This window comes from Dasypus novemcinctus, chromosome 23, assembly GCF_030445035.2.
Source record: "Dasypus novemcinctus isolate mDasNov1 chromosome 23, mDasNov1.1.hap2, whole genome shotgun sequence".
Lineage (NCBI taxonomy): Eukaryota > Metazoa > Chordata > Mammalia > Cingulata > Dasypodidae > Dasypus > Dasypus novemcinctus.
The window spans coordinates 62,241,730-62,252,077 of record NC_080695.1 but is presented as its reverse complement, the minus strand read 5'-3'; the positions used below and the strand labels follow the sequence as shown (position 1 = coordinate 62,252,077).

At 60.8% G+C, this 10,348-nt stretch overlaps 1 long non-coding RNA gene across 1 annotated transcript; it reads left to right on the top strand.

The window, feature by feature from the left end:
* The first annotated feature begins 4,350 nt into the window (after positions 1 to 4,350).
* LOC139437456 (uncharacterized) lies at positions 4,351 to 6,059 on the top strand. The gene is made up of 2 exons (XR_011647259.1): positions 4,351 to 4,499; positions 5,168 to 6,059. It is a non-coding gene; the product is annotated as an uncharacterized lncRNA (long non-coding RNA).
* Positions 6,060 to 10,348: the final 4,289 nt, after the last annotated feature.

The window sequence follows — 10,348 nt, the reverse complement described above, 5'->3', positions numbered from 1 at the left end:
GTCTTGGCTTCCTGAGGCTGCTATAACTACATGCCACAGACACGTCGGCGTGAGCACAGAGATTTTAGCCCCTTACCAGCGGGAAGGGTATCTGCCCAGGGGAAACGGCGAGGGTGAAGGCACGGGCAGGCGCAACCTGCAGGCCCCTCCCCGGCACTTCAGGCAGGGTGAGGGGCACCGAAGGCCCAGGGGAGACCGGGGCAACGGCCTGCCCCCACCCACTCCCACCCCCTCCCGCCCCTGGCTGAGCCTCGGCCTCCCACCTCTAAAATGGGGGGGGGAGGCAAGCGCGTGGCTGCTGGGGGGGTCCCCCGACCCTCACCAGGCCTGGGGCTGCGCGGTTCACGCCTTGTCCCATCCACGCCCCGCTGTGCGCCCCAGGCCTCGGAGGCTCCCGCAGCTTCGGCAGACGCCTGGGGGTCCTGAGGTGAGCGGGGGTTTGAACCCAGGTCCCATCGGACGGGCGGGACCAGCCTGCCGGGGCCTTCCCACTCTCCCCGGCGCTTCTGGCCCAGGACAGGCCCTCGGCCCCCTGGGGCTCCCCCTCTGTGGCTTGCTGCCTCAGGTCTCCCTGCTGGGCCCCGGATGCAGGGTCCCCGAGGCAGCCCCCGACCAAAGACAGGCAGCAGACAGGGTGGCAGCCCAGCCCCGGGTGGTAGCCCAGTCCCCTGGGTGGCAGCCCAGCCCCGGGTGGTAGCCCAGCTCTGGAGTGGTAGTCTAGCCCCCGGGTGGTAGCCCAGTCCCCTGGGTGGCAGCAGCCCGCCCTCTTGCAGCCCCCTGCCGGGGTGGCCTCCTTGGTCCCCGCAGGGACACTCTGTGCCAGCTCCTTCCTTCCCCTGCGCCTCTTCTCGTCTCCCACCCACGCTGCCTGGGAACCCCTCCCAAGTAAACGACTTGCACCCAGATCCTGCCCTCAGGGTCCCCTCTGGGGCGACCGGACCGAAGAGGAGCGAAAAGCCGCTTCCCGGCGGCAGCAGGTCTCCGCCGGGCGGGCGGGCAGGCCCGGTATCGCGAGGCCTTCCGGCTTGGCTCTGTTTTTCCCGAGGGAAACCAGAAATCCAGAGTTCTCCGCGCACTCTTTACGGCCAGCTCAAACGAATCCAAGCAAAACAGAAGAGGACGAAACCAAAAGTTTCGGGGGGCGCGCTGCGGCGCCCCGCCTGCCGCCGTGGAGCTGCGGGCGCAGGGGGAGCCGCGAAGGCCGCGGGCAGCGGGCGCGCGGCCCGGGGGGCGCTTTGGCGGCGCGGCCTGCGGGGGGGCTTTAGCGACGCGCCCGGCGGCCTGGGGGGGCTCCTTGGCGACGCGCCCGGCGGCCTGGGGGCCCGGCCCGAAGGCGGCCCCGCGGGGGGCCGGCGGCGGGCGCGTTCCGGGGCCGCAGCTGGACCCATCTGGAGGCGGCCCGCGCCCCGGAGACCGGCGCGAACAATCTGTCCCGGGCGGTGCCAGACACGCAGGGCCCGCGCCGCCGCCGCCGCCGCCTCCGGCTCGCCCGGAGCGGGAAACCCCAGGCCCCCCGCCCGCCTGACATCCGATCAGGCCCGGGAAAAACACACGGGGGGCGCCAGAGGGCCTGGGGGAGCGGGGGCCGTGGGAGCCGCGTCCACGCCCCCCGAGGCCGGGCTGCGGCTTCCTGCCGTGCAGATGGGGGGAGGCGCTTTCCAGACCGCCGCCCCCTCGCCCCAGCCCCCGCCCGCCCTTTTTTCCTCCTGCAGAGGAGACAATAGGGTGTCTCTTGAGATTGTTTTTGCACCATTTCACGTGGTTATTTAAAGGCACGGCTTTTCGGAATTTGCATGGAGAATTACAGGTTATCATTAAGACTGCAGGAGGGGTAAGTGAGGAGGCACAATTTTGGTCCTGTGTGTTTACTGCTCTATAAACAACCCATCCATGCCTGCTCTTCCAAACGGTCTCCCAGGCTTCGTGGAGGAGTGGAAGCTGTCCTCACTGCAGGAAGGGGCGGGGGGCCCAGAGCTGACCTTTAATGGGCCCCCCTGAGAGCCAGCTGTTTCATGTATGGTTACCTTATTTCATTCTCATCGTAAGCCAAAAAGCTGTATAGTACTGAATCATTAAGGTCTCTTTGGGCTGCAAGTGACAGAAATCCACGTCAATGGGAATTTACGGAAAGCTTATGGGCTTCAGGCATAGCTGGATCCAGGGCACGAATGCTCTTGCCCAGGAACCCCTCTCTCCCCATGTCTTGCCTCCGCTCTCCTCTGCGACTGCTTCATTTGCAGGCAGGCCCTCCCCTGTGGCTGCAGAGATGGTCCTCAGAATCCCCAGGTTTACACCCAAGCCCAGCGGAAACTAAGCAACCCTGGTAGAAAGAAAACACCTCTTTCCTATCGTTCCAGCAAGTCTCAGCACAGAATCTCAGCTCACGTAACCGTTCTGTGACCAATCACCATGGTTAGGGTGGCAGAAGTCCTGACCACATGCCCACCCCTGGCATTTGAGAGTCAGACTCACTAAAATAGAAGAGGGGATGCGGAGTTACTGCTCCCAGAAGGGACACTGGATCCTGTCCCTTCAAACAGCTGCCTGCCACCATGAGGTATGTGAGAGGAACAGATAAACCCACGGCATCAGCAGGACCGTCATACAGTTGCACAGGTTGTGTACTGCACATCTCTAGGGGCTCCATTTACATTCACTGTCAACATCAATTTATACAGTCAGCCTGACAAATTTCCAACAGGCAGCTAAGCGTCTTAAGGAAGGGAAGATTGTTAGATTGAAACGCGTGGCCACGGTAATTTGTAGCTCCTTCCATCAAGAGGAAAAGTCTGGTTTCCCAAACCTTCAGGTATGGGCGGGAATGCAGAAGTGACCAGGGCAAGTTTTGAGGCTAGGCTTTGAGAGGCCCTGTGTCCTCTTTCACCCTCTTGGAATGCTGCCTGAGACCCCGCCAGCTACTGGAAGGAGAGCCAAGGTTTGACATGGTTTCTGTTGCTTGCAACTCAAAGACTTGGGCCGAGGGGAATGAGAGACAAATGAGCTGAGCTAGGTGTGTGCGGAGAAGCCCAGGGTGACCAGACAGTCGCGAAGGGCTTGGGGGCGGAGCTGCCCCAGGGGCGGGTAACAGGTGACGGGTAGGCATGATAGCAGACGGCAGGAGACCAAGGCAGGGACGGCTAGCAAGCCCCCGGCCCTCAAGATCTGCCAGGAATCGGCAGAATTTAACCTCATTGAGCATTTCCAGGGCCGCTGGCCCCGTGTCCATCACTTGTATCACGTCCTTCAGTCATCACAATGGCCCTACAAGGCAGGTAATGTCAAGATCCCCATTATTGAGATGAGGAAACGGAGGCACAGAGAGGTGGAGTGACTTGCCCAAGGTCACGCAGCTAGACCGTGGCAGAGTCAGGATTCAAATCGAGGAGTCGATTCCAGATCCCACGCTCTTTGGTCACTTCCCCAGGAGTTCCGGCAACTGGGCTGCTCGAGGAAATTTCCAGAAGTTAGTACTTGCTCCCATAAATAGTATGCATTAATTCCACAACAGTTGCGAGCAAGATCCCTTCGTTTTTACTTTTCTGAGTCTAATGAAATTGGGGTTGGAGCTTCCTTGCCAGAGGGACACCAGGTCTTTGACTCTCAGGAACCTGCCTTCCCCGACTCTGCCTCCAGCCCCACCAGCCGTCTTCCAGACAGTCCAGTTCCATCCCCATGGGACTGGGGGCAGATGGCGACACTTACCTTTGCCATTGAAGCTGCTTCTTCCATCGCCCACCCCAGCCTCTGGGGGCTGTGCCACCCACGTGACCCAGGCTGGCCAAGGAGAGCAGGTCTCCCTCAGCCACAGGGATGGCTTCGGTGACAGGCACGTGACCCATGCTGGACCCATGAGATTTAACCCCTAGACACCTGCTGCAGCTAATGGACAAGAGGAATCCTTGCTAGATGGAAGCCAGGGCTGTGGGGTGCTGTTTTTGCCAGCAGGAAAGAGGAGCCTGTCTGTGAATGAAGCCAGCACAGAGGAAAGCAGGGTCAAGAGATGGAGACAGATCCCTGAGCCCCTTGATCCAGCCATACCTGAAGCTGCTCCACCCCCCCTCGACTTTCCAGTGACATTCCTGCACTGGTGTAAGCCAATTCCAGTTGGTTTCTATTGTTTGCAGCTGGATGGGTCCTGAGTCATGTGCTAGGCTGTAAAAATCCAAGGCCAGCTGGCTCTCTGCTGGCCCTGGGCACAGGACACAAAGACACAGTTGCTCTTTGAAGGAGTTGGAGGGAGGGAGAAATACTTTCCATTCTTTTGTGGTGACTCAATAGCCAAGAATAAGATCCAGTTCCTTTCCCAAGCAGGTTATTCTGCCTTGCAACCATTTCTTATCTCAACCCCAATCAGCGCTCAGCCTGGTGGGGCCCCAGAGGGCTCTCCGGGCTCAGAACCTCCCCAGGGTGTCCACGTTCGTGGGAAAAGAAGGTCCGCGTCATGGCTCCTTTCTCACAGCGCGGACCCTGGGAACGCGGTTGCAGGATGTCCAGCCCAGGTCGGCACTCCCCAGATGCGGGCAACGCAAGGGGGCCTCTGGAAGGCTCTCTGGTTTCTAGGGTGGGGCAGGCAGGGGGAGGGGCTGGCCTCAGCCTGGCCCCCAGGGTGCTCTGGAACCTGGCTGGACGGTCAGTCCCACCTTGAGTCAAGGGAGTGGCAGGACGGGGCGGGCAAGGGGGGAAGGCGGGGCAGGTGGAGCGGGTAACAGCCAGCACGCACCGCAGCCGGCAGCCGGCAGCAGCCCCTATGAGGACCTGGACCCGCGCCTGCCTTCCTCCTTGGGGTAGACTCAACTATGAACCCCAGGGGGTGGGAGCCCACTTGTAAATAGGACCCCGTGGAATGTCCTACCAGTTAGGTGTGGCCAAGCGGAATCGTGGGGGGCCTTCCTCCCTAATCCTGGTGGCCTTCTAAAGAGAAGGAGGAGACGAGGACCTTGCTGAGTGACAGGGGCACAGAGGCAAGTCAAGGCCCCAAGGATTGGGCCAAGTCGGCCCTCGAACGGGACACCTCCGAGAGGAAGCGCGGCCTTGCTGACATCTTGACTGGGGACTTTGGCCTATAAAACTGTGGGCCAAGAAAATCTTTGCAGTCCACTGGCAGGGATTTGTCGTAGCCGCTCTGGTGAACTGAGACATCCCCTCCTGACCACACACCTATCTGCAGGAAAGGAGCCCATCGGCTGCTTGGACCTGGCCGTTAGGGAGAACGGCCGGTGCTGGGGGCTGGAGCTGGGTTCCAATTCTGACTCTGGGTGCCGCAGGCTCCCCAGCTGGCGCCACGGGAGAGCGGAGCTCACAGGGTGAGGCGAGGGTAAGATGGGACCGTGCGTTTAAATGCTTCACCCAGAGCTGCGCGGGTGCTCGGGACCCCCGCGTGCCCCAGGCCTCGGGGGCCGTGGTGGAGTTTGGGGTCCCATTCCCAGCCGAGCACCTGCGGTGTGCCAGATGATACCTGGTCTTCGGGGTGCGCTGGCTTCCCCCCTCCTCTTGTCAGCCCCTCCGGATGGAAACGTACCCAACTGGCCTGAGAATCAGGTCTGGACCACAAAGCAGGGGGTCCTCCCTGGAGAGTACCTCGGCCGAGGAGCAGGGAACTCCGCTTTGGCCTTGGCCTTGACCACGTGTTCTACTTTGAACCAGGCCCTAAGGCCCCGCTTCTGGGGAGACCCCCGGGCCTCACTGCTCTTGCCTCCCGTCACCACCCTGGGGGTGGGCCTCTCCCACCTCCCTCCCGCCCCATCCCTCTCCTTGCTCGTTTGCGTCCCCAACAAGACCTGCCATGCGCCGAGGCGGGCCCTGGAACTCGACTGACTTGGCGCCAGGCACAGTGTCAGCCAGAGGAGACGTTCAGGCAACGGTGCGGCACGAGCCAACGCCAAGCGCGGGCGGCGGTCAAGTCCATCACTCCTGATGCCCACGTGCACCGCGCCAGACACCCTGCCGAGCCCGGGACGCCAGGCTGATTTTGCCAGTGGTGTGGGAAGGCCAAACTTGCCGGATATATTTATTTATAAGGGCTAACCTCCGTCCAAATTAAAATGTGCCATTGCCATTGATGCAGGAATGACAGGCATTGTCCCATAATTAGGAATAAACATGAAAATAGCAACCACTCCTACTCTGCCTGCCCAGCTCTGGGCGAGGCGCCTTCTGGGCATTTTCTAGTATTACTGCCCCTACTTAGCATTGGAGGAAACTGGGGCATTGCCTGGTTAGAGTCACTGCCCGAAGTTACACCGCCCATAGCGGATGGCAGAATGGGGACCTGAACCCAGGACAGAAGGAAATAAACGACCAGAGCACCATGGGGCTCACAAACCAGCTGGCGTGGCCACAGGTGCTGTCCACTGCCTGGGCTGCTGGAACAAATGACCACAGAGTGGCGGGCTTAAAACCACAGAAATGTATTCTTTTCAGTTCTGGAGGCGGGAGGCGAGATCAGCATCGCAGGGCTGCGCCCCTCTGCAGGCGCCTTCCCTTCCCTGCCTGGTGGCTTCTGGTGGCCCCTGATTCTCTGGGGTGGGGCCGACCCCCTCCACCTCTGCCTGGCCTTCTCCCTCTGACCCTCTCCCAAGGATTCCAGTCATTGGACTTAGGGCCAGGATCACCCTCCATGATTGCAGCCCAGGAGCCGTAACTTATATACAGCTGTAAAGACGCTTTTCTCAAAACAAGGTCCCCTTCCCAGGTCCTGGGGGTGAGGATGCGGGCCCGTCTTTGGGGGCCACAGTTCAACCCCGTCCAGGTGCGGTGAGAGGGACAGGTGAGGCCAGCAGAGGCCCCTCCACCTGCACTGCCGAAAGAGGGGCCTGGCCTGGCCAGGGAGGGAACAACGGCGAGGCCCAGGGATACGCACAGTCACCAGAGCCAGCCAGAGCCCTGGATTTGGAGCGCCGGCCGCAGCCCGGAGCGGGGAGGCGCCTGCAGGTCCCCAGCGCGGGGCTGCCTGCGTCCCGACTCCAAGCCCCGCAGCCGCCAGCCCGCGGCATCCTCCCTCTCTCCGGGGGGCCCTGCGCAGAAGCCCCCCCCCCCCCCCCCCCAGCCAGACGAGGGCGGCTGGCCGCGCTCCACGCGCCCGGGCCCCGCTTTGGGTTCTGCAGACGCCGGGAACCCGGCTCCCTCCGGGGACCAGGCGTCCTGTCCCGCGCGCGTGGCCACGCCGCGCCCTCCACCCCCGCGCGGCCGAGCCTTCCCTGCGCCTCCTCCCGCCGGCCTCGAGCTGCGCGGGCGCCCTCGCCTGTGCGCCGGCGGGCCCGGGAGGCCGGGGCGCGGGGGGCTGACCTGCCTTCCTAGACTTGGGGGCGCCCTCCTCAGGGCCCGGCGAGGACGCCTCTCCTGCCACCACCCCCACCAGCCTGTGCTGCCATCTCCCCGCACATGCGCACACAGCACCGCAGGCACGCACGTGCTGGGACGTGACACCGGTGGGCTCCTTCCCAGAGGCGCTCCCCTCCGCGTGGACGCGGGGACCCCCCCGCAGAACAGACCCCGGGTGGTGCAGCCCGAGGGTTAAGACTTAGAGCCAGCCCACCTGGGTTCAAATCCAGACTCTGCAACTCTGCAAGTCACTCAGCTTCTCTGTGCCTCAGTTTCCCCATCTGAAAAGGGAGCGAAATAACAGCACCAACCTCAAAGGGTTGTGGGGGGTTAACTGAGCAAAATGTGAAGCACTTGGAAGCCTGGTACACAGGAAGTGCCATGTAAGTGTTTGCTGGGATTATGCTATGTTGGCACAGACACACAGGTGCGTATGAGGCTGCCTGCCAAGACAGACACGTAGAAGGACGTGACACGTTCAGTACAAGCGCACACGCAAGTAGACGAGCGGAGGTACGGACGCCCCTCTGTGCCACGTGGGCACACAGACACACAAAGGCACATTCTAGGTATCAGGACAGAGCCACGGGCACCACATGCAGGCGCACACACAGCGAGTCATGCACACCTGCGTAAGCACACGTGCAAGCACGCGCACACGCACGCAAACACACCAGCCTGCAAAGGGGAATCAGTTGCTTTAGACCCTCCAGCAGAGTTCGCTGCCTGGGGCTTGCTCGCCCCCTTTGCAGCAGCGCCCCCTCTCCATCCCCCCACTGAGCTGAGTGCAGGGAGCATCCTAGGGGCTCGTGGCCCTCCCGGTCCACGGAGAGGAGCCCACGCGCTCTCTGGGGTCACAGCACACTCACAGGCAGGTCCGCTGGGCCCCCAGGCTGGGATCGAGAGCTGGGACCCCACTCCCACCCTAGAGGAGGGAACGAGGCAGGGCCACACGCAGCCCCTGACTCCCATCTCTCCCTCCCACCAGGGAAAACAAAACCCAAACGCACACTGCAAAGGTTCCCTCCCGCCCCTCCTCCGGACCCCGTCCCCAGTGGGACCGCTTTTGTCAGCAGCCCCCATCCTGGGCCCTCGGTCTGTGGGTCAATAAAGGGCATTTCTGAGCCGTGACCCCATCCCCCCCTTTTTTAAAAGATTTATTTTTATTTGTTTCTCTTCCCACCCACCCCAGTTGTCTGTTCTCTGTGTCTATTTGCTGCGTTGTCTTCTTTGTCCGCTTCTGTTGTTGTCAGCGGCACGGGAATCTGTGTTTCCTTTTGTTGCGTCATCTTGCTGTGTCAGCTCTCCGTGTGTGCAGCACCATTCCTGGGCAGGCTGCGCTTTCTTTCACGCTGGGCGGCTCTCCTTATGGGGCACACTCCTTGCCCGTGGGGCTCCCCTACGCGGGGACACCCCTGCGTGGCACGGCACTCCTTGCGCGCATCAGCCCTGCACATGGGCCAGCTGTGCACGGGTCAAGGAGGCCCGGGGTTTGAACCGTGGACCTCCCATGTGGTAGACGGATGCCCTAACCACTGGGCCAAGTCTGCTTCCCCCCCCTCCGTCCCCCTTTTTATGCCTCCAGGCCCGAGTTCCCGTCACAGCAGTGGGGCCTCAGCAGCGCCTCCCTGCAGCCGGAAGAGGGTTCTGGGCTGTGCAGACACTGGGCATTTACGGGAGTCGCAGGAAAGGGTAGGGAAGGCAAGGGGCTGGAGGACTCTTCCCCAGGCCTCAGGTTGCTCATCTGTAAGAAGGGGGGATGCTGGAGGTGGTAGCCTCACGCTCTTGCAGCCTCCCCTGTGCATGTGACCGGGCATCCCTGCCTCCGCCCGACTCGGACACCTGAGGAGCAGGGTTGTGCACCCCAGAGTTCTTTCCATAAATTCCTTTTTGCTTTCAGCTGGAGTCTGTTTCTGTTGCTGGCAGCTGTGCACCCAGACTCCGCCCGGGCAGGTAAGACTGCTGGGAGGAGCGAGAAAAGCAGGCCATTGCGGGACCCAGCACGGCGCCAGCCCGTGGCAAACCTGTTCGTGACTGTTTTTTCTTCTAAGATTTACTTTATTCTTTCTCCCCACCCCCTCGTTGTTTGCGCTTGCTGTGTCTATTCGGCTTGTTTCTTTTAGGAGGCACCAGGAACCAAACCCAGGACCTCCAAGGTAGGAGGGAGGCACCTCGTCGCTTGAACCACCTCCATTCCCTGCTTGGGTCTCTCACAGTTTTTCTTCTTGTGGCTCTTGTTTTGTCATCATGTTGCGTCACTTGCTGCGCCTGCCCACTGTCTTGCTCGTCTTCTTTAGGAGGCACTGGGAACCTCTGCTCCCTGCTTTTGCTGTGTCTCTCATTATGCCGTTTCTTCTTGTGTCTCCTGTTGCTTTATCTTGTTGTGTCAACTTGCCATGCTGTTGTGCCAGCTCTCTGTCTTCTTTCGGAGGCCCCGGAAATCAAACCAGGGACCTCCCATGTGGTAGGCAGGAGCCCAATCACTTGAGCCATAACCACTTCCTGTGTGGACTTCTTTTCCTCCCAGCTCTGCTGCCTGTTCTCTGTGAGACCTGAACACCCCCCACTGCCTCTCGGGGCCTCAGTTTCTTCGGCTGTCAGGTGGGGATGATGACGGTCCTCCTGGCAGGGTGGTTGTGAGGATTCAGTGAGCTGCGGCACGGGGCACCTGCTCAGTCAAGTGTCCGCCTTCACGGAACAAGGGTCCTGAAATTCAGAAGGTCCGTGAATTTAGACAGGAACAATGTACATCTTTATTTTTACGACCTGCAACTGAAATTTAGCATTTCCTGCTATTCTAAATGTAGCAATACCCACGGTTTATTAGCAGGAGCCCTGACTTTGTCGTCAACGGGGATCACAGGCCTTTTTACGTCCCACGGCCATCGCTGCAGAGCTGCGTAAATGGCCTCCTTTGCAGCCTTGTGTTTTCTTTTTTCTTTGAAAAACATTACTCTGAATGTTCAGTCCCGTTAATGAAATGTGTGCTGATGTGTTTAAGGGGTGAGTAACTGATGTCAGCAACTTT